Raw genomic sequence first — 25089 nt, 5'->3', positions numbered from 1 at the left:
TAAAAAATAAAATTATTTGCAAAAAGTGTTTTTGAAAAAATATCCCTCCCCACCAAAAAAATACTGTTGTAGTCGTCTGCTATGTTACGATAGTTACAGGCGAGCGGTAGAATAAAATAGATGAATAAAATATTTTAAGTATAAAAAATGAACTCGATCTGGCTGCATATCGAATTCGTTCACCCGATTAGCTTAGTACCTGGTGTGCTAAGCCTCGCAGCTACACCAGTCGGCCGACCGGACAAGCAAAATTGTTCCATGTAAGTTGTGAAATTATATTATTTTACTTAGTACTGGCCACCGCAGATAGTACCGCCACTCCCGCGCGAATTTAATACGGTATGCGCGCGCGCTTTAGTAGGATCATTGGATTAAATAAAGGAAAAAAATATTATATATAAATAAACCGATAAGTATTTTAAATTAACTTGTGGGTGTAAGCCGTGCATCAGAAACAACCCACAGATATAGGACTTTCTCGGAACGCACCTTTAGCTGGGTGACGCCACGCAGTTAAAGCCGCGTACCGAGAAAGTCCTACAAAAGTGTTGTCAGTTTTTTATTAACAAAGTCAATAAATTTAGATACCTGGGAGAAATAATCCAAATTACGGTTTAGATAAAGAAGCCGATGAAACAAGAACGATAAATGAAATTGACTTACCAATTAATAAAAGATATTTACAATAAAAAGAACATCTCAATAAAAGCCCAGATAAGGCATAAGAAAATTGTAAAAATGGGCATCAGTAGTTCATAAAAATCGAAAAAAAAAGGAAAATATCTGAAGAAATAGTACAAGTAAGAATAACGTTCAGAAAACTGATACATAGTTTCAATGATTTCCAAGAGAAAAAGAAACCAAAAAGCCAGAAGTGAGAGGTCAAAACATAGAGAAAGAATAAAGAACTATTACAAAACCAGGAAAGAAAAGGCACAAAAGAAAGAGAAATGAATGCAAAATGTTGTTTCACGTGTTCTTCAATCCGGCAAACTCTTAAACGTTTTTTAAGGAATTTATATAATATAACTTTTATCTTAAAGCCATTTTCTCTAACGTTGAGCCTTAAAAATTCCTAGTAAGATGATATATTTAGATTGTAATTAAAAACAAGATATTATTACAAAATTAGGTAGGCTAATATATTTTTGGAAATCGTCCGGTTCAAAAAAAAAAAACTGTACTTATTCAATACGTACGTAAGAATATTTTGGCTAGATAATTTAATGTTTTTCATAGTACATGAAACTTGTATGTTGACAATCTTTGATTTACATTATGCCAATTCGTTTTAATAAAACAAAACAAAAATGTAATTTTGTTGTTAGATATTGATTTTCATAAAAATAATGTATTTTTTTATTGTTACTAATAATCAATCCATAATAAATTAACAGTGTATTAAAATGATTATTTCTAAAAAACATCACCGTACGTATAATCTACCCAAAAACTTTAAGTAGAATAAACTGTTTATAAAAGAGAGTAACTTTTTAAATTTAAATTTTATCCAGCGATATAAGAAGTGAACTTCTTCCTTTCAAAATCTCTCTTAAAAGGAAGCACAAAAAAGTTACTTTATTTTTGTTTACTTTTATTTCTCAAAAGAAGTACAGAAGTATCGTAAGTTATTCACCGAGAGAAAAGTAAATTAACCAAATAGAGAATAGAATTACATTAAGTGACAAAAAAAATTAGGTTAATTATTTAGGATGTTTATCCGTAATTTATTAAAATTTTAAAGTAAAAATATGATAATTTTGTTAAAATAGTTTTGAAAACGATTTTTCTACGTAAAATATGAATAATGCTTTGGTTTACCGACCTATTCAACTTGCGTTCGTGTGGTATAAACGACAGGGAGAACGTTTACCGAGGGGGGATCTAGTGTGTGAAATACAAGTCAGCCAAGGGTTCACGCCAGCCAACAGCTCGCTTCGTTTTGATCGATGGGTTCACTATAGTTGAATAGCGCAAGGCAAGGCTCAGCAAAGGTATTGCTCCTATATATATATATATATATATATATATATATATATAAAACAGTCTTTTCCAAGACCACCTCACCACATCTTGCCTTCATATAAACATTTTTAGCACTGTAGACCCAATCTTCATTTTCAACCGTTGTGACAATATACCAGATTATAGTCTAGAAAACTGATACAGTGCAATATTCCTTTTGAGTTGTAAAATCCTTCAATATATATTTGATACTCAAGAATCATATTGCATGGTTTTCATTTCTTTTCAAACGTACGTATACACAGCAAAAAAAAAAAAAAAAAAATAAGGTGAATGTTCCGAATATAAAAGACAGAAAATATTTGTTTATAAATCAAGATTTTAATTTAGAAAAAAATAAATTGTTATTCAATACTCAAAGATGTTTAAAAAAAAGTAGGGACTGAAAAGTAATGTTATACACGTTTTAATAAAAAACGTTTCCCATTTTTAATTTTCCGATTACAGCAATGTATGTTGGATATAGCTACTCGTATAATGGTAAAGTGTATTAGATAGATAAAAAAAATCTAAAAAATTTCTCTTTGTTAAAGTTTTGTGCCTTAGGTCACATTTAAAAAAAAAAAATTGATTGTAAATAAACTGCGAGAAACGTTATTATTCCATTATTCAGAGTCAAAAAATCTATTTTTTTCAGACACGTTTGTGCTTACGTAAGCACGTATTATGGCCTGTAGTTGTTCTTATAACTCTGAATCCCGTCGATCAATATTTTTCAAACTAGGCAGACAAGTACCACGATCGGAGAAAAAGAATATATATAATTTTTTACAAAGATAGGAAAAAAAGGTGGAGGTGTTTTGGCCGAAATAAAACTTTAAATCTTACCTATGGCACTTTAGCAAAAAATGTCTCTTGTAAATGTTGAAAGATTTTTATCAAGATCAAAATTTACCCAAAAATATACTTAATATTTACCCTCGAACCAAAAAGGATTTTATTGTTTTTTTTAGCTATACCTTTCTTCGGAAAGGAGTTAATTGAAGATTTTTTCATCTATATTTTATAAATCGATAGGCCTTCAAACAACTAAACAAAAGTTTTTACCTATCCCACTCCATTGGATTGTAGTAACAAATATATTTTTTTAATTAAAATTTTTGTTGAATGTAAAATCAAATATTTAAAAGCCCTTACTCTTTACTATATCTTGAAAAAAAAATCTAATGTAATCATCACATGACTTCCTTGTACGCCTATTAAATTACATATACTCAATTTTTTTTTTTAAATGAAAAGTATATAGAATTCTATTTCATTAATAACCTCTGATATTTTTTCATATATTTTTTTTTATTGTTATTATTGAATTATTATCAATTTAATTTAACATTTGGTAAAATCGGAGGTTAATAATCTCTTATATAAAAGAGTATGTCCTGACAGATTCACTGACTCATAATCAACGTACAACCAAAACTAGAATAGATTGACTTGGAATTTTCAGGGTACCTTCGTATCTTCAAATAGGCTTGCACTAAGAAAGGATTATGCGAGATTTTAAGGGGTTCAAATAGATAAACTAAATTTCGTGTTAACAGCGCTATCTGTTAGACGTAAAAGCAACATACGCTATACTAAATATTTTACGATATTGCAATATTTCCGATATGTGTGTCCGCTATAGACTAACAAACTATCGGACTGATATTACGCGCGGTGAAGAAGGGAGAAAGGGACAAAGTCCAATTTTTCTGGATTTTGGGTTTTTTTGGACCATTTTGGTCTAGTCGATTGCAATCAAAAAGGGAGGTGCACAACTAGATGTTACAACTGTCTTAAATCCAAAATTTCAACATCCTAGGGCTAATCGTTTTTCAGTTATACGAGATATATATGTACATACAGACGTTACGCCAAAACTAGTCAAAATGGATTCAGGGATGGTCAAAATGGATATTTCCGTTGAAATCTGAAAACCGAAATTTTTTGCAATCATAATAATTTCTTTACTTCGTACAAGGAAGTAAAATGCCCAAAATTTTCTCCCTTCCCAGAAAAATACAACTTTATTTATTAGGACGCGTTGATACAAGCATCACTCCCACCGCACAGTTCTCCCATCATAGCGGCGCTGCAGCCCCGCCACTCTCAGGCACCAATAAAAGAGCGTTCACCACAAGAGTGAGCGCATCGTCGACACCACCACCCGAAGAAGAATTTGGAAGAGGAAGAAGTCCCCTGGCCGGCTCAACGTGGGACCTTTCGGCGGATGCCAACATCTCCGCCGGAGCAGCAGGCCTCGCCGAGAGAGCCGCACGACGCCGACGCTACATTCCCGCTCCAGCTCCAGCTCGCCGGGTTTCAATATCCCTTGTCGAGTGACTCAACAGCAGGAGCCGGCCCAGTATGGGATCGCAAGGGGAGAACCACCTCGGCCGCGCCAGCGAAGGACAATCGACGCCGACCTGACACTGCGGGACTCTGGTCGGACTTCAAAGGACGAGCCGCAACTCCCCAACATCACCGGAGTCCATCTTCCGAACCCAACAGCTCTTCTCAGAGCTAATGCTAAAAAACGGCTCTTTTCAGGGCCACCACAAGGTTATGAATTACGTGCCGTCAAAGCCATTCGGCGACCAGTATATTCCAAGATCAACCACTGAATTTACAGTAGTTATTTTTACTCTAACGTAATTCTTTCCTGGTGTTGAGAAAAGTTCTTTTATTTTCACATTCAGCTTTTTGAAGTCGATCACATAATACGTAAATCTAGTTCTGAGTATTAAGAAGACAAAGTTGTTATGACTTATATCCTCGATTGTATCTAACAGCTTATTAAAGAAGCTGCAGTAAAAATTACACTAATATGAAGCGGATTCTTATCATTCAACAACAAAAAATGATTATTATTAATTAAATACAAAATAAACTCGGAATTATGATAATAAAAGAATTATTTTATTTGGAATAAGGTGTCAAATTGTAATTTAGTTAAGCTAGTTTCTATTCAAAATTCACCGACTTAATACAAAAATCTTTCTTTTTCTTTTTTATTCAGTATTCCATATGTAATAATGATAACTTAATTCTGTTTTACAATTATAAAATTCTACTACTTTAAAATTAAATTTTGTATTTACACAGGGATATAAGCTGCTTAATAAATACCTTAATTATTAAAATTTTACTGTGGTTTAAATAATCTTTCCAGTTATAGTGCCAAAAAAAAAAATTATCTCTTCAAATATCAAATTATATTTCAATCAAACAATACATATTAATTTAAATTATTAAACACAAAGATTTAATGGATGTTCTCTAAATTAAACTAAGATGTAGTTACCGAGGGTAACTGACAGCTAATTATACAAACAAAACTATAATAATAACAGATGTAGGTGAACGTATTGTGAATCTAACTTAGCTATGTATCACTATTCCATTCCTTTCCCGTTAAATTTCACCCGATGAAACATTCAACAATAACTTCATAAATGCCAGCAGTGAATACTCCAGACCGCCGCACTCGATTCTCATAGTTTTCGTGGTATTTCATGATATCTGCAGTAGATGAGATGAGTTAAGAGCCACGAAAATTCAGATTATAATAGTCATCAAATTTATATTTGTATAATAACAATTTAATAGTTTAATACATATTTGTATCGAACATCTGATAAATAGTTTACGCGTGTAGTGTAAGTTTTATACGCGTAGTATTTACACAAATGATTAATCTATAAACTACAGTAAAACTAAATAGTTTAAATTTTTTATGATAAATTAATAAAGTATTTATGAAACTACTTCCTTTGCCCCATAATCTTAAATTTACAAGAAATTATTATCTACACAGGAAGAAGCCTGTATGAGAAAATATGCGTAGTAATAATAATAAAAAATAATAATAATGCTGCAATAATGTAATAATATAATAATAATGAAGAAGGCTGCTCCGGCAGCCTTCTTCAAACCAAAGGGCGCGATAACAAAACTGGCGCCAGCCTGAGCAAATTTATTACAACGCGAATCATTGAGGAGAAATTGAAGAATTGAATAACTAGGGATAGAAGCCCAAAGCCGTTAAAGATAAAAACAGATATGATTAAACAAAATTGTTCTTCTCCACCAAGGAATGAACCTTTGACTGACCAGTTCCATGGCGAAGGAAAATGAACCCAAATTTCAAAAGAAGCTGAAGCAACAATTGAAATTAAAAAACCTCATTCAGGGAAGTGGGAAAAAATAAATTAAAATTTTAGAAAATGTGGATGTAGAACGACATAGAATGGAGCCCCCGAAAGCTCGGAAGCCTTTAAGTAAGAGGGCGTGCATTTCAGCCGCTCCACAAGCTTTAGCAGGGAGTGCGTCAAGTCTCTTCTCTGTTGCGTTGCTGACTGCACCGTCTGAGCCGGTATCATCTGATGCCGGCAGCAAGACATCCTTCGTAATTAATTGCAGAGGATCGGAAGGAATCAGAATCTTTAAAATTCGACATCAGGGAGATGGAAAAAAGTAGTAAGAAAGGATGGCCTAAGGGTAAACCTAGGCGATAGAACTTCACAAATTAGGTCTATTGTCTTTTTGATTCAATATTTGACTACGCCTTTTAATTTATTTTGATATCTTTTTGACAAAATTTCGATGGAAATGTTTTGTGTGTTTTTTAATGAGATTTAAAGTTTTTAATGTGTTAGTTTTAAGTGCTTTTAAGTGGCAAGGGCCTTTACATACTTGTCATCTTATCTTTTTTTGGGTTTCCAAAACCTTTGAAAAGTCTAATTATTAGATTATTTGTTTTGATGAGACTACTCTTCCGACCACGTCGCTAGTGTTTTTATCGGGATGGGAACAAAATGTGTTTTTTTTTTTTTGACGTTGAAAAGGTCTAATGACCTCTTTCTTCTAAGTAGTGAATGCCCCTACAACCTCAAAAAAAAAAACAAAAAAAAAAACAAATGGTTGTCTGTAGACGTAAAATATAATTCTAAAAATGAATCAAAATGAAAAATAAATAACAAAATACAATTAATCTACAAACATTCACATACATGTAATATTACCACATCTTTGGCATGACCAAGATGTCAACTGCCCGGATGGCTTTAACCGTGCGAAGAAAAACAGCTCATTTTATAATTTTTCAATATTAGTTTCGCTAAAACTCATAAATCAAACCATATAAATATTGATTTTCCTAATTAATAATTGAACTTCTTCTGCTATCCTAATTTATTTCTTCCGAACTAGAAAAACCTAATAATTCTCTAGAATCCGAAATGACTCTAGAGAATATACATTATACTCCTCCTCTTGATCTTAGAAACCACGTGAGACTTTCAACTTTCCTGTAAGGTACACTGTTTAAGAATAGCAGTCAACCGCTTACTATGAACATTTCATTAATATAATTTCTGTTGTATAAATCATTAATTTCACCAAAATTTAAATTTAATTTTTGATATCTATCGTGATATCGCAGCCGACTGACTATCTCTCTTTCCTTCTCCTTCTCACTTCCACTTCTTTGAATATTTCGTTCGTTATCTCTAAAATAACTTTAAATTGACCTTTCCATCTTTCTCTGTCCTTTGTATTAAACATTAAATAACTCTAAATTTCTATTAACAGCCATCCACCGTTTGCCCCGTCTCTACTCGCTACAATTTCTGTTACTCTTTCAGTAAGCTGTTATCGGGAAAGGATAACGTCTTTAATATGTACTTAGAATAAATTTCTAATGCCTGCATTTAGATAAATTTTAATATGGTTACAATTAAATAATATATGTAATTATAATTTATTTGTTTACTAAAAATAATACTGAAAATTCAGTAAACTCATCCTCGTAAAGCACCGGAAATAATATCAAAATCTGAAATTTATCTCGCCTTTTATGAATATATTAATATTATTAAATTAAAAATCTTTTTTTTTTTGTCTTCAGTCATTTGACTGGTTTGATGCAGCTCTCCAAGATTCCCTATCTAGTGCTAGTCGTTTCATTTAAGTATACCCTCTACATCCTACATCCCTAACAATTTTTTTTACATATTCCAAACGTGGCCTGCCTACACAATTTTTCCCTTCTACCTGTCCTTCCAATATTAAAGCGACTACTATATCCACATTCACCCTATCCATTTCCCTTTTTAAATTTTCTAGCCTACCAACCTTACTTAAGCTTCTAACATTCCACGCTCCGACTCGTAGAATGATATTTTTTAGTTTTCTGGTGACCCCTTCCTTAGTAGTCCCCACCCGGAGATCCGAACGGGGGACTATTTTACCTCCGGAATATTTTACCAAGGAAGGCGCCTCCATTATTGTATATGTGAAAATGCAGAGAGCCACATTTTCTTGGAAAAAAAACAGCTGTAGTTTTCCATTGCTTTCAGCTGCGCAGTACTCAGAGGACTGAGTGATGTTGATATGGCCGTTTAAGTCACTGTGACTCACGCCCCTAACAACTACTGAAAGAGCTGCTGCCCTCTTTCACGAATCATTCCTTACTCTGGCTCTCAACAGATACCTCTCCGATATGGTTGCACCTTCGGTCCAGCTACTCTGTATCCCTGAGCGCTCAAGCCCCCTCACCAACGGCAAGGTCTCATGATTCATAGAGGAGGCATCAAAAATCCTAACTTATAAAATATATTTATTTTTTTTTTTGTTTTGCTAGGTTTATAATAAAATTTAAAAAAAGTATAAACAAAATTGTCTTATAAAATAATGGTACCGTAAACCTAGATAAAAAACGAAATGATATTAATACTATTATCTTAAAATTTGTTTGATAATATGTACATAAAACTTCTTTGTTTGTTTGAGATTTAACAGAAGATTTAACTTTAATCATTGACCAAGATTTCCAGTTGAAAATAAAAAAAAAAATCTAACGCAATTCCATCATGCTTTCCCGAGTGACGAACAAGTCAATCTTCCCCTTATTTTGAAAAATTTGATCGAAAATTTCTGGTTATTATCTGATTAATACAAACCCGGTTTAGGGACAGAACGTTTAAATGTTTTCCTTTAAACGACTAAGCGTTAATGTTGTCACCCCGAGCCAGATAAAATCGTCTTTATTGATAAGTGACCAATCGGATTGAACAAACCCAGTCTGGGACCTACTCCCAGAGAAAGATCTTTACAAAGTTACTTATGCATGTCAAGAATAAATATGAGATGATACGGATATTGTAAAGCAATTCCCGATATTAAAAAAAATACCTTGGCTGCTCTGAAATAACCAGTACTTACCAAACCCAGTTTAAACGTAAATGGATATTATATCTGTACATAACATCATTAGGCTAATATATTCACACACAGGACTAGTAACTAAAGGTAGCTTTTGAATAGAGATCAATGCAATCCTTCCTTCAAACAATTTATCCTTCTACTACCAGTATTCAAACCTCTTTTCTGGCCAGGTTAGTGGATCGGTACAGAAAGGTTGAGCCATTTATAAATTACACAAATTTACGAAATTGTATTTTTTGGGCTAAGGTTTTACGAATTTTACATTCTTTTTCAAAAAAATGTTCAATATTACTACGTTAAATGATATTTCCAAGGTTAATTAATAATTTGTAAAAAAAAAATCAGCTCACTTTGAGGTAAAAATATTCTTCTCCATTTCCCCTATTTCTAATAATAGTTCTTGAAAAATTTTATACAATCAATTATTTAACACATACACTAAATTAATTATTATTTAATTCAAAATTATTTATTTTTTAATAAATAATATATCGAGCTATACGTAAACATAATAAAAAACCTGATGTAGAGAACACATGACTTCCTTCTACGCCTAATAATTACATTTACACATTTTTTTAAATGAAAAGTAAAAAAAAAATTATTTCATTAAAAACTTCCAATATATTTTCATATTTTTTTTTTTAATTATTGAAATATTATTCATTGTATTTTTTTCATAATGAGAGGTTAATAATTATTAATAAATCAATATAAATAATTCAAAAGAAATAAAAAATAAAAAAAGGAGATGAAGTCAGATTCGAACGATGTGCCTTCCACTAAGATCAAAATATTTCATTAAATAAAATGGTATTTGGTTATAACTCCAAGACCAATGAAAATAAATACCACTTATGATATATCGTTGAAAAGCTCTCAATGAGAGCTTATTACAGCAGTTAAGAAAAAATGAAATATCCCATTTATTTTTGGAGTTTGGGCTTTTTTGGACACTTTTGGTTCAGTCGATTGCAATCAAAAGGGAGGTGCACAACCGTCCTTAATCCAAAATTTCAACATCTTACGGCTAATCGTTTTGAGTTATGGGGGTTGCATACATACATATGTACAGACGTCACGCCGAAACTAGTCAAAATGAATTCAGGGATGGGCAAAATGGATTTTTTCGTTGAAATCTGAAAACCGAATTATTAGGAAATAAAAAGTTTAGAAACTATTTGAAATAAAACTGTGAACCTAGATTCACATTTAAATGTAGGTACAAACACACACTACAACAGATATCCTGAACTATATATGCATGTACATGAATTTAATAAAGATATATATATATATATATATATATATATATATATACTGGCAATTTTGGAAACAGTAGATTTCAAACAATTGAGAATTATGAAAAAAACAAATAGGATTTTTATTTCCTTGTACGAAGTAAAGGAAATATTGTGATCGCCAAAAATTTAGGTTTTCAGATTTCAACTGAAATATCCATTTTGACCATTCATGAATCCATTTTGACTAGTTTAGGCCTGACGTTTGTACTTACGTTGGTATGTACGTATATATCTCATATAACTGGAAAACGATCAGCCGTAGGATGTTGAAATTTTAGATTTAAGACTTTTGTAACATCTAATTATGCACCTCCCTTTTTGATTGGAATAGACTAAATCAAAATGGTCCAAAAAACCAAAAATCCAAAAAAAAACTGGATTTTTGTCTTTAACTTAGCTGCGTCCTCATTGAGAGCTTTTCAATGATATATCATAAGTGGTACTTATTTTAGTTGGTTCCAAAGATATACCTAAATGAAATTTTAATTAATGAAATATTTGGTTCTTACATGGGAAAGGCACATGGGTTCAAATCCGACATCTCCTTTTTTTCTAATTTATATATATATATTATTTAATTAGTAATTATTAACCGCTGATTGTAAAAAAAATTAAATTAAATAAAAAATAACAATAAAAAAAATAAATGAAAAAATATCAGAGGTTATTAATGAAAGAAAAGTCTATGTACTTTTTCATTTAAAAAAATGTGTACATGTAATTTAATTGGAAATCATGTGGTGTCCACATCAATTTTTATCGATATAGGTACATCCCTCATTTTATATATATATACATATAATTGTTTTATCCAAGAAATTATTTAAATAATTTTTTTTTGGTCTATTTAATTTTTCTAATTTATATATATATTATTTAATTAGTAATTATTAACCGCTGATTGTAAAAAAATATATAATATATTATATATTTTATTATATATATATAATTGTTTTATCCAAGAAATTATTTAAATAATTTTTTTTTGGTCTATTTAATTTTTTTTTAATTTCGTTTTTAAACATAAACTATATTTTATACGCCGTCTCTCTTGGCTAGTACAAATTAATATGAGACCTTCGAAATAAGAAAGTAATTACAACATATAATTACAAATAAATATATTAAAAAATTCGACAAAAATAATGTACTAATTAAATTTAATTTTTTCTTTAATGGAAAATTTATTTAGTATGTGTTTATAAAACAGACTTTCGGATATTACAGATAGACAATTTTACGGAAATAACGGTAAATGAAGTATTAAGAATTTTTAGAGATACTGATGAAAATAGTTCGAGTGTAAAGAAAAAGTAATAAGTGAGCAGACTAACTTCATTTACAAAGATGAAAAAAAATTAAAAACATTATTGCCTTCTTTTTAATATTTCAACGCGATACAATGTACTATAAAACCGAGGCAAAATAATGAGAAGCTTAATGAAAGATATCAATTAGGTGCACTTACAAAGTAAACACCTGCCACCCACAAAAAACGACTCTACTAAATCTAATAAAATTAGAGTGCGTCAAAACAAACCAACTAAACGTTCGTTGGTAGTAATTAGACCAAATAAAAATGATAATTATTTACTACAGTTTGTTTATAATTATTTTTATTCCATCCAATCAAAACGAAATATCGTAATTAGGACAATTCTTACAGGCCCAAAAAAATAAAAATATAAATACGACTGAAGATATGAACAAAATGAATACAGTACGTTACATTGTTTCTCAACCTGTGGGGCGCGAGCATATCGAAAAGAAAACATTATTAAAAAAATCTATTAATGTACTGAATGGAAAGAAAAAAAATTACATTCCGACATAATAAATGATAAAATACACATTTACACTGATATTTTTTTTTTTTGTCTTCAGTCGTTTGACTGGTTTGATGCAGCTCTCCAAGATTCCCTATCTAGTGCTAGTCGTTTCATTTCAGTATACCCTCTACATCCCTAACACTGATATTACATATTTATAAATAGGTTTGCATCAGCATTGCATAATGCATTTAATAAATAACTTATCAATAATAAATTAAAAACAAGTTTAATAATTATTAATGACTCCCTTCGGCCTGTCCTGCAGAGCAAAGTTTTACGAAGGAAGTTTTAATATGACACTGAATTTTTTTAAATATTTAACTGAGATCTATATTTTGTCTTCAAAGCAGCCACCGCAGAAAATCCGGTTTTGCAAAGGTAGGATGTTGAAAATGGTAATAGTATACGAAATTCTCTTGTTTTCAGTGCAGGAAACTCATCATCCATCCCTGCCCAAAATTCAAACACTGATTTATTACTAAATTGTCTTTTGATTTCTCCACTTGCCTAGTCTATGAAGATTTCTTGTTCGGCAGTTCAGAGTCTTCGGGAGTATTTTGAAATGGATCCCTAACCCGCTGGTAAGTTTCTACCAAGTTATCGCCAGTAAGGAAAATCTTTTTAAAGTCCTTTGCCACATGGCTAAATGATTTTGAATGGTTACAAAAACAATTTTCACACGTTCTTCTTCAGCTTTGTAAGTTTTAACACATTCATTCACATTTGCAAACATTTCTAGGTTTTTCTTTTTTTAAATTTCTGGTTCAGAATTCCATTTTTCTACTAAAATCATAAAATTTATCACTCGTATCCAACATATGTATATTTTCTCCTTGTATCTGAAGACTCAAGGTATTTAATTTCTCGAATATGTCGAACAAGTAGCTCAATTCCATCACAAATAAACCATCTCGAAATTTCTCAGTGTCCAATCGGTTTTCTTGCCAATCTGCTTCTTGCAGAATGGCAAGTTCATCTCTTAATCATAAACACGTTGCAAAAATTTCCCACGTGATAACCATCCTTACCTCGCAATTAATGCTGAATGTACTGTACTCATGTTTTTACAAATTGCAAAAAAGATTCTTGATTATAGCGCTCTCATTTTTATATAATTTTCTACAGTTACAACACAACAGTTAGGACAATATTCAGACCAGGACTCATTTTTTTGGAAGCCAGAGTTTCTCTTGGATCATGTGATGTGTCAAGACACACTATGGAGATTTTAGTTTCACACGTGCTTTTAGACTTTGGAATCTTCCAGACATTGAACGAGCAATTTTTCCACTCTATGTTTGCTTCTTTTATAAAATCAATTAAGATAGCAAATAGTTTGAGTGTTGTTGCTTTGAATTCTATTGGTTTGCAGAAAAGTAGTTCTTTTACTGCTGACATACCATTACAAAATCGACCAGAGGCCGCAAAATGAGAATCTTTATTGATATTTGTTGCCTCATCAAGCTGAATTGAAAACAATTTGTCACGCAACTTCCCTAAATGCTGATGCTGTACATCTTCAGCTACATAACCAATTCTACGGACAACAGTATCATTTGATAGACGTGTGGACTGCAATTGCTTGGCAAAATTATCTCCAAACATAGTTTCTACAATCTCAATTGAAGCTGGCAAAATCAGTTCTTCACCAGTGTGTGAGGCTTTTTAAAAATGGATATTTTATATAAAATTTTATAAGAGGAAACTAAAGCTTTTTCATTCACAAAGTTTTTTTTTTTTAAAGTGATGTTTGCTTTTCATATATGATTTTTATTTTAATTCGAAGAATTCTCGGGGTTGTTAATGTACTCACTATGAAGCGTTTCCAAATGTTATTTAAATTTACTAGGTCTGCTGCCAGAAGTTTTGACCAAACGACATACAGGGGACTTTCTTCTTCATTCATGTTAGCATTGGTAAACCCAGAATTTAAGTATTCTTTGATAACATTTTCTTGATTTTATTTTCGGACCTCTTTCTCTGTGCACTTGTTGATGTTCTAATGCTCGCTAATGCCCATTTAAAAATTTATCTATGATTCTATATAAATCTACAGACGTGAATATTTAATATCATGAATTGCAAATAAAACGAATATTACACGTTCACAATAGATTCGAATATTTACACATTCACGATAGATTCGATAGTGACAGAAGGATCGAATCGACTTGGATTGGCCGGAATTGAGCGAGGTGTAGAATTTATACACGTTTTCCCAGACGGTCGCAAAGACGTACCAGAATGTTAGAGACAAATAGGAACTGTTAGCGAAGCCGCGATAATGTCCGATATGGCGGACGTAAGACAGAGAGCGAATGGAGAAGCATAGATTCTGGTTTTGCCAATGCAGCGGTCGGTGTTGCCAAATATCAATAAATTTATTTATTCTTGGTAATTTGTAAGGTTTGTAATAAAGGTCGCAGTGTAGCTTTAGCGTTAAAACAGGATGAAAATTAACGGGACGGGATGAAAATTATGATTGAAAATTGAGTAGCAAATACTGAAAGTCGTAATATATTCATATTAAATGTATGAACATAACATAAAACCAACCAAAATAGTAAATCGGTAAATCTGTAAGTTAGGAAATAATTGTAGTTCAACAACATACGATGAAGAAAACATCCAGAAACTGTTTCAAGAAATAGAATTTAACTTACCGTCGTGAAATAAAACAATTAGTGTAAGTGATGAACATTACAAGTAAAGAACATTTAACTGTATTGCACAGAGCTTTTGTTTTCGTTAATTTACAATTTTCATCGGTAGGATAATTTTATTATACCATTTTTTCTGGAATAAAATGTTCAGCATTTTAAAAAAATTAGGGTTCAAATACAGAGATAGAAGAACAATTGCTAACATGTACAGGAACCAAACAGCAACAGTAGCAATTGAAGAACATAAGAAAGAAGCCATAATAAGAAAGGGAGTCCGACAAGGATGTTCTCTATCTCCGTTACTTTTTAATCTTTACATGGAACTAGCAGTTAATGATGTTAAAGAACAATTTAGATTCGGAGTAACAGTACAAGGTGAAAAGATAAAGATGCTACGATTTGCTGATGATATAGTAATTCTAGCCGAGAGTAAAAAGGATTTAGAAGAAACAATGAACGGCATAGATGAAGTCCTACGCAAGAACTATCGCGTGAAAATAAACAAGAACAAAACAAAAGTAATGAAATGTAGTAGAAATAACAAAGATGGACCACTGAATGTGAAAATAGGAGGAGAAAAGATTATGGAGGTAGAAGAATTTTGTTATTTGGGAAGTAGAATTACTAAAGATGGACGAAGCAGGAGCGATATAAAATGCCGAATAGCACATGCTAAACGAGCCTTCAGTAAGAAATATAAGTTGTTTACATCAAAAATTAATTTAAATGTCAGGAAAAGATTTTTGAAAGCGTATGTTTGGAGTGTCGCTTTATATGGAAGTGAAACTTGGACAATCGGAGTATCTGAGAAGAAAAGGTTAGAAGCTTTTGAAATGTGGTGCTATAGGAGAATGTTAAAAATCAGATGGGTGGATAAAGTGACAAATGAGGAGGTATTGCGGCAAATAGATGAAGAAAGAAGCATTTGGAAAAATATAGTTAAAAGAAGAGACAGACTTATAGGCCACATACTAGGGCATCCTGGAATAGTCGCTTTAATTTTGGAAGGACAGGTAGAAGGGAAAAATTGTGTAGGCAGGCCACGTTTGGAATATGTAAAACAAATTGTTAGGGATGTAGGATGTAGAGGGTATACTGAAATGAAACGACTAGCACTAGACAGGGAATCTTGGAGAGCTGCATCAAACCAGTCAAATGACTGAAGACAAAAAAAAAAAACCATTTTTTCTACTCTCTGTTCTAGAGGTAACGTACCTCTATGGTTTTTCGAAAATATATATGCCACTTGGCAGTCAGCTAAAAGCATAATTTAACAACCCGGAAAACAATTTTTTTTCTGCGGTTGGACTTTCTAAAAATCACACTTGCCTTTATTTCCATCATTCCTATTCTTTCTTCGGTCATCCATTATACTTATTTTTTCGTTTTTCTGAAAATTTAGGTCATCCTCAAGCTTTCTGAAAGATTTTCTACTGAAATTTTTAATTTGGAAATATTTAGTAATTAGATCTTTTTCAAACTATTTTGAACGAGCTTAATTTTATTTTAGTGTTTCTTTTTTTTTCAAAAAAAAGCGTAAAATATTAGTTTTATCCATTCTATAAAAGCAATAAAAAAATTTGAGTTCTTTTTTCATAGCGTAGTTTCTTTTTCAAAACTTATGATTTTCATTTAGTTTATAAATATTATATTCGAGTTTTGGACCGTGAATTACTCTTAAAATTCTTTTTTTCAAATTTTGCTAGATTTTTTTTGAAAAAATTCTATAGGTTTTGCGCATTATATAACGCTTCTGATAAAAATACTGTTTAAAGTCTTTTAAATTCGCATTTTTCGACAAGTATTTTTTATTGTAAATGTTTCTTGTACGACGTAAGTTCCTATTTTGTGTTGTGGTTTTTATTTATTTTTGTTAAACATTCGGTGCAATTATTTCATGTAAATATTAGTTCTGGACTCTTTAAATTAATTTTTCTCGTGAAATGATCATTATTTGAATTATACTTTTATTACTGGAAAAAATTTTGTTTTTTCTTAAGGAGTTTGTAGAACAATTTTGTTTTCATATTTTTCTAATTTTTGAATTTTTATTTTCTCCTCTCTAACGTCTTTTGACAAACTCACCGTATTTTCAGAAAATGCTGAATTCTACTTTTCGTTTATCTTAAGTGTCTGGATTTCCCTATGTCATTCTTGTTTTAATTTTTTCAGAGGGCAATTGAACAATATTGGTGAGACACCATCGCCTCCAGATTTCAATTTTTTTTAATAATTTTTTGTCTATTATTTATAATTTACTTAATAATGTTATAGAGAAGTCGATTTCTGTAAACACAATTCTAACAAGACCAACAATGAATTTTTTCGTGGTATCAGATGACTTAAAAGTGACATCTTTTGGTGAAAATACAAATTATTTTTATTATTATGACTTAATCGTCTTCTTCCATTATTGGTATGCTACTATTTGTATGATACGGTTTTCTTAAAATTTCTGTTGAATAATTTTTAAGTATTGATTCTGGTTAACCTCAAATGGTTATTAACTCTTTGTGAATACCACCATTTATTATTAACTATAATACGATTTATGAGATAATAGAATTAATTTTTATTTAAAATACATATTTACATTAATAATTTATAAAACTGATTTTATTCTTTGTTAATAAGCGATTATAATTTTTTTTGTTACATTAGAATGCGGTTTACCGATAAGTTTACACTTTACTATGAGGTTTACCAGAAAATAATTGCTCAAAACGATTTTTAGGAACTTACGTATTTAATATTAATTAGTCGATGTAAGCAAGCGTTAAATTGTGTTGATAACCTAACTTGACCGGTCAGGCATGGCATTTTCACGCGCTACAAAAATTGTCATTCATTTCATCCTCTGAACAAATACCTAACGGTGGTCCCAGAGGTTGAAAAAAAAAGAAGGTTATGTTGATACCGTAAGAAGTTCAATACACGGACTCGTTAGTTACTACCTAATCTAACCTTAAACCTTGACCTAAACTTAACTAACCTTATGTATTAAACTAATACATAACCTAAATAATTATCTCATAAATACCGTATATTACTCGGTCAGTGACCAGTAACAAAACTTTCTTCTATTACACCGATATGAATAAACGTCTGAACTGCAAGCTGAAGCCGTACGAAATTTTGGAAATAGTTTTATTTTTCATGATGGACATTCCCGCGTCTTTTGCTTTGACTTTGACTAACAGGAATGAATCGACAATCGCATACAATGGTTCTGTAGACCGCACGTACCACAGAAGTAGGCACCAAGATGACGATAGACCGTGAACTAAAGTACAAACGGTTTTTTAAATTTCAATTTGTGTTATTCCGTTAAATGAAATGCCATTATTATATCATATAAAATAAATATAATACTTGAAATAAACAAATTAATCCGATTAAACGGTGATTAACTTATCTCATTTAATTGTAAAATATAATTAATCTACTAGCAGCAACTGTTAGTTGAATTATTAACTTATGATAAATAAGGGAAAATATCAAAGGGAAAAGAAAAATTGGGTTGAAAAATGAAAATTAATTATAAAAAAAAGTTCAGCTATTACAATAGAGTAATGCAGAAAGAATAATAAAGTTTTAGAAATGTACGGTTACGTCATTTGAAAAAGAAAAACCAACGAAAAAAAAGACTCTGGTATTAATAAATTAGCGAGAGAAAAAAGTAAGTAGTTGAGATAGAAAATTTTTTTTGAAATAAATACCAGGAGATTAAAATATTAGAATAAAAGCAACGAATGTTGAAAGCGAAGGAAGATAAGTATGACTTACCAGCTGACAATTGATTTGAGTATGAGAAGTAGGAGTCGGTGGGAAGGTGCAACATGAGGAAAACTTGTAGAAAAAAGATAAAAAAACAAAGAATAAAAGATTAAGAAGTAGGCAACCTATTTTAGTGCACTGTTGTGCACGTTGTTTTCTCGCTGATGACAATTAACATTTTCTATAGAAGTAACGAACCTTTTTCATATTTCTGTTGTTTTTTGTTTCATTGTTACTTTTAAAAATATTTGTCTTGTCACTTTGACTACAATTATAATTTGTTTTTTAATAAGTTATTTTATCCGGTTGGAATTTGAGATTTTTATTAATGGAAAGGTACCTATTACTATAAGCTATATGTTTTCTATTTAAGGTCATTCGGAAACAGGAACAAGTAACCTTGCTATTTTCATAAGTTATCTATGTATCATACTCAGTCAGATAGTTCACCAAACAATATTACATATTTTTTATTAAATACTAATATTATATATATATATATATATAATATTTGTATTATAATATATGTATATAATTATGTATTATGTATATATATATATATATATATATATATATATATATATATATATAAATACATAATACATAATATTATGCCGTATATGCTTTTTGAATGTAAGTGTCACGTGCACACGTTATAATAAAAAATATAAAATATAAACATGAAATACATCTTTGATATACTCACTTTTTTATCCAGTATTCTTCACAATATGTTTCATTTACACTGAATTTAAACAATTATATTTTTTTTGTTATTATGAGTACGTATTGAAATATTTCACATAAAGAAACACTGACAATAATCAAACATATCAATGTATAATGTATGTAACATCAATGTATGTATTGTTTTGGGCAAAAATGTTCATTTTATCTGGGACCAAGAGAGCATCAAAGCTATAGTTAGCTATGAAAAATGAAACGCAAATTGACCAAAACAATATAAGTAATTTATAAAAATTATTTAATACTCGTATTTCTAATAATAAGTGTCAAGTAAAATAACTGCTTATAAAGATTTAAAAAATAGGATGAGGGATATTCACGTGCGTGTTTCGTTCTCGAGCCAAATATCTCGATATGGATGCAGTATGCTTTTCATATTTTATTTCCCTTATATTCACGATAGAATATAATAGAAGGGCTGAAGTCAGCCATCACCGAATATTCACCACTAGATGCTTCTCCTCTTAACGTAATAAATCACTTCCAAAAAAGGCAGTGAAATCAATAAATCTTGTTATTTTTTTCAGCCAAAAATCAGGGTCATAAAACATTTAAATATACTGTACACTTATGAAATTACAAAGAATGTAAGACACTACTACTATATAAGATCAAGTTTGGCGTCTCCACGTTTTTCTTTTTTCTTTTCTTTTTTTTTATTACTAACCAAAATACAAAAACAACAATGATAATATAGGTTAAATGAAAATAAAAGTAACATTCAGTTTTCAATGAAAGTATTGTAACTTTTATTGAAAAAGATAGAAAAAAGTATATACATAATACAACAATATAGCTGAAAATCTTACAATTTTAAATAAAAACTGTTTATAAGTTTTTCTGAATTACGAGAGAATGTTGAATCAATACAATGGGAAACAGTTTTTATATCGGTTCACAATGGCGCCAAGACCTATTGATCCCAGAAAAGTCTTTTTAAACAGCACAATACATCCCGTACTTTTTTCGTACAAATTTATTTATTTTGTACGTTTTGTAATAGATTTTTTTTAATATTTTTATACACTTCCTAAAACATAATTACAATAATTCTTAATACATAATTATATTTTTATAACTATGTATTCGAAACAATGGTAATTTTTCTAACATTAAAATTTTGTATACATATATATATATAAATTGTATAAGCTCGAAGCTTGTGCCGTGGAAATATAAAATGGGAATTTTTAACGTTTGATGAATGTCTTGTTTGATTCGAATACCGGGAGTTTTGGATGAAAGACCAGACACAGTACTCCACCACGGAGAACGGCGGTGTATTATTTCATACATTAGTTTCTGTTAAACGTTACCGGCGATAATAAAAATTATTAAAATTAATTAACTTTATTTTACTACTTTAAAATTCATTTTCAAACAAATAGCTGCGTAAAAATTAAAATATTTATTTGCCAAATATTCAATATAATTTACAAGTTTTAAATCTGTTAAAAATCAGAAAACACGACCGCCGAAAAAAACTAAGAAACAAAAATACGATGTCTTCTTGCACCTTCTTGGCACGGTTTTCAAAATTCTCATTTGGTTAAAGGAGCGCGTTGTTACCGCGCTAGGCGTGCGGGTGACATACATTGATTGCTCTTTAATATAGGATAATAAAGAGCGCGGGTGTGACAATTTTTTATATAGTATATTTTATTCAAATCTTTTAAATCTATTTAAACATATATTTATATAACCTGTGACACTTCCGGTAACGTAAGGTGCCGGCCTCCGTGGCGCGAGTGGTAGCGTCTCAGCCTTCCATCCGGAGGTTCCGGGTTCGAATCCCGGTCAGACATGGCATTTTTTTACATACGCTAGAAAACATTCATCTCATTCTCTGAAGTAAAATACCTAACGGTGATCCCGGAGGTTAAACAAGAAAAAGAAATCACATCACACTTCTTTTTAGGCAGTCGTAAAAAATAAATACAAACTTCAATTCAATTATAATGTGTATAATATACGACCGACCTGCAGTATGACATCCAAAATTCCTACGATTTATCTGACGGTTTCAAGAAGACAACGTGCAGTAAATTTTTATTTGTTAAAAAGTTATAATTCCCTTTAAGAAAATCTAATATTCGAACAATTTAAAATTGCAGAAACAATAATTTATTTTCATTTCGAATACTTTTAATTTGGCATAGATTATTTTATTTTTACTTTGTCGACAATGCTTTATTGTTACTGGAGCATCATAAAAAAAAAAAAGGGAAAGTGAAAGTAAAGGGAAAGTGCAGTAAACATCAAAAAGTTTTAATTCTTTGAAAATGGCCCGAAAGATTTTTATATGCGATACATTAATGTCATTCAATTTTTGAGAAGAATAAAAAAAGAAGAGGTATAGTTTTCAGCATTTTTAATTTTTTTATGGTGGTCGATGAAAAATGAGCTTTAGTAGAATAAAATGTACGGTGTTAAGTTATTTAAAAATTCAAAGTATTAAGAAAATTGGATTTAACGGTGGGGGGATTTTCAACATTATTTCTAAACAATTTTTACCTTTCATCTTAAAAACCAGTCTAACAAAATAGATTAAATTTGGAACAATATTTGGCAATATTCAATCAATATTCAGCTTTCACATTATTATAGACTTACACCACGGTAGGCCACCCTTATTTTGTTTTTAAGTGAACCATGATTTTTTTTAACCTTCTTGAATAAAATTACATGAAATCACATCAAATTTATTAAAATAAATAATTAATTTCATAAATAAAAATTTAATCCCAACAAACAAGGGACTGAATTGAATCCGTACTTAAAATATCAATCTTTTTAAGCTTTAACTTTTAAGATTGAAAATCAACTATCTTTAGTATAAATGTAGTGATAGGAACTTTTGTTTAATTTTTAAAACTCATCCTTTTTTCTGGCTGTGTTTTTAGAAATGTTATATGAGGTAGTTGTCGAGCAAGTGGGACAAATAATACCCTAATTATCCGCTGATATTTCGATTTTTTTTTTTTTTTATCAATTATGTTCTACTGGCATCCCCCATCGGGGCTTTGCCAGCAGCGCAAGATGTCTATAGAACATAAAACATTGGATATCATTTTTAGTTATTATATGCAGGCTGCTGCTGTTTGAATTATCGCAACTCACAATTTACTAGAAAAAATAAAATGCTTAGATACTGGATGTGTTCTCAAAATCAATTTTTTAACGAAATAAGGAGAATATTGAAGTTTTCAAAAACTATTTTTCCCCTAACAAGAAAGGTTCCAAAATTTAATCGTTCCACTTCTCGCCATCGCAGTGGTCACACGTTTTTATAATGTTACCTATTTGAATGTCACTGAAATTTAGATCGATAATTAAAAGCTGATTTGACACCCGACATATTTCTCGAAAGTCGAACTCTATTCTGAGCCGAGCGTAAAAGCGTTGCTCTTCAAGTCTTAAAGAACATTCTGGCGTAGACTAGCGTTGTCTAAATTCTAGTAAACCTAAAAGTTCTTCTTCCTATCTGCGATATCGCCGAACCTAGGCGTTATAAAATATTAATACCAAATTGAAAGTCAAATTTATGCTAATTATGTGCGGGGCTTAATTCTTAAATTCTTAATTCATAGTATAAAAATCATTCATAATAATAATAATATATTAATAATAATCATATATATAATATAATAATAATATTATATTCATTCATAATTCATAATATAATAGCTCACCAGAGCTACTTTGCTCACGTGAAGACGAGATATCGCGAGTCCCAACCAAATTAGACAATGGTATTAAATTTTGTAAAATACATAACTTTTAGAAGTCGATATTGACATCGAACTTCAATATCCCTCAAACCCTCAAAATTTTGTTAAATATGTGAATAGTCCTTTTAATTTTATTATCAAACTAACTTGTTTTTACGTATAAGGATAATAATATATATTGATCTTTTACAGACAATGCCAACAGATTTAATAAATCACAAAATATATCTGAAAAAATTGATTTTGACAAAGAAAATGGTGATTGCAGACGATATCAAATGCTGTAGTAAATTTTGGTTAGATTTATATAATAGTAAGATTAAGGAGAGGTTTAGATTGTGGTAAACAATCAGGGGAACAATATTTATAATTTTTATTTGCATTTATTTAATTTAATACTACCGTATTATTAACTTGAAACCACAAAATATTATTTGATTTTTGCATTAGTAAAAGTCGAATATTTACAATTTTTTTATTTAAAATTAAATAAATTTTACTTAAAAACTTTATTTTTTTATTTCCATTTTAAAATTTTGTTGAACATTTAGATCAGCATTGACGAATTGGGAAAGTTCTGCAATCCTTCAGTAGCATTTTTTACGATCGTCGAGTTGCAATAATTGCTTATTAGTAAATTTAATCTGCATTTCCTATAATTCATAGAATATTCTATGATTATTACTTGCATCATATGTAAATGAATAAATAATAATCTGTATTTACACTATAAGGACACAATCTTCACTTATGCTAAAGGCTCCTAACAAAAAATATAGTTACTACTACGATTAATTTTTTCTTTTATTTCATTTCTAGTCATGTTTTTATTTTATATTAAAATTTATTACATTTTCTAGAAATTTAATGGCATATTTACTGAAATTATATATTATTTCTTGTAATAGCCTCGGGAGGTATATAAATAAATTAAAATCATTGACAAGGTACTAAAACGTATTTTGCTTTAATTCTTATTTGTAATTAATATATACATGTAATTCCATATTGTAACCCTAATTTTAATTGAGACATCACTTCAAGAGATTGAACTTTAATTTGTTCGGCTTATACGTTATTATTTTCATTCAATTGTTAAATACCCAACGCAACATATTTGATCGAGTTTAAGGATATTTATTTCGTGTAAATTAGTTTAGCTCGAAAAAACATAAAAACCACCCGAACGTATTAACTAACCTCTTTCTAAAATAATTAGGTTATTAAATGTAAAATCCTTTCTGGAAACAGAAAAATCCAAGCAGATGATAATCTTGTTCTTGCTTAAAAATATTTTATACCTAATTTTATCTTTTATTCTCAAAAATAAAATTGTTTCCTGACATTATAAAAACGTTTTTTTATAATAGTTTTTATCAATTTCAGTAGTAGGTTATCGATCATAAGATTTTTCATAATTAAAAATAAAGTTGAATAAATTTAGCAACATATTTGTTCGTTTATTTATTAGAATTTAAATTTCAATCGGTAAAATATTATTTACATTATAATCTTTAATTATCGAAAACGGAACGTTATGAAGAGTAAAATGTTTACCTCGGTTCTCCTCAACCTTAATTATAACATTATACATTTTGAAGGTAACAATAGAAAGACAATTAGTAGTAACACTGAAACGTTAATTATCTATTGATGTATTTGTAAATAATATTGAATAACGCTTGTATATCAGTTCATTAGTAATATAATAATGTAATCATAACCTTATATTCAAGACAATACAATATTTAATATACTATACACTTGTAAAAACAATACAAAATTCTATCGTAATCGATAA

At 30.0% G+C, this 25089-nt stretch overlaps 1 protein-coding gene across 1 annotated transcript in view; it reads right to left on the bottom strand.

Annotated features, from left to right (window-relative positions):
* LOC142325792 (neural cell adhesion molecule 1-like) overlaps positions 1 to 25089 on the bottom strand; it is a 962523-nt gene that overhangs the window by 712307 nt on the left and 225127 nt on the right. The gene's annotated exons all lie outside the window — the stretch shown is intronic.

This window comes from Lycorma delicatula, chromosome 5 (genome assembly GCF_047948215.1).
Source record: "Lycorma delicatula isolate Av1 chromosome 5, ASM4794821v1, whole genome shotgun sequence".
Taxonomy (NCBI): domain Eukaryota; kingdom Metazoa; phylum Arthropoda; class Insecta; order Hemiptera; family Fulgoridae; genus Lycorma; species Lycorma delicatula.
Note: the sequence above shows the minus strand (reverse complement) of the source record. Positions and strands in the feature narration are given on the sequence as shown.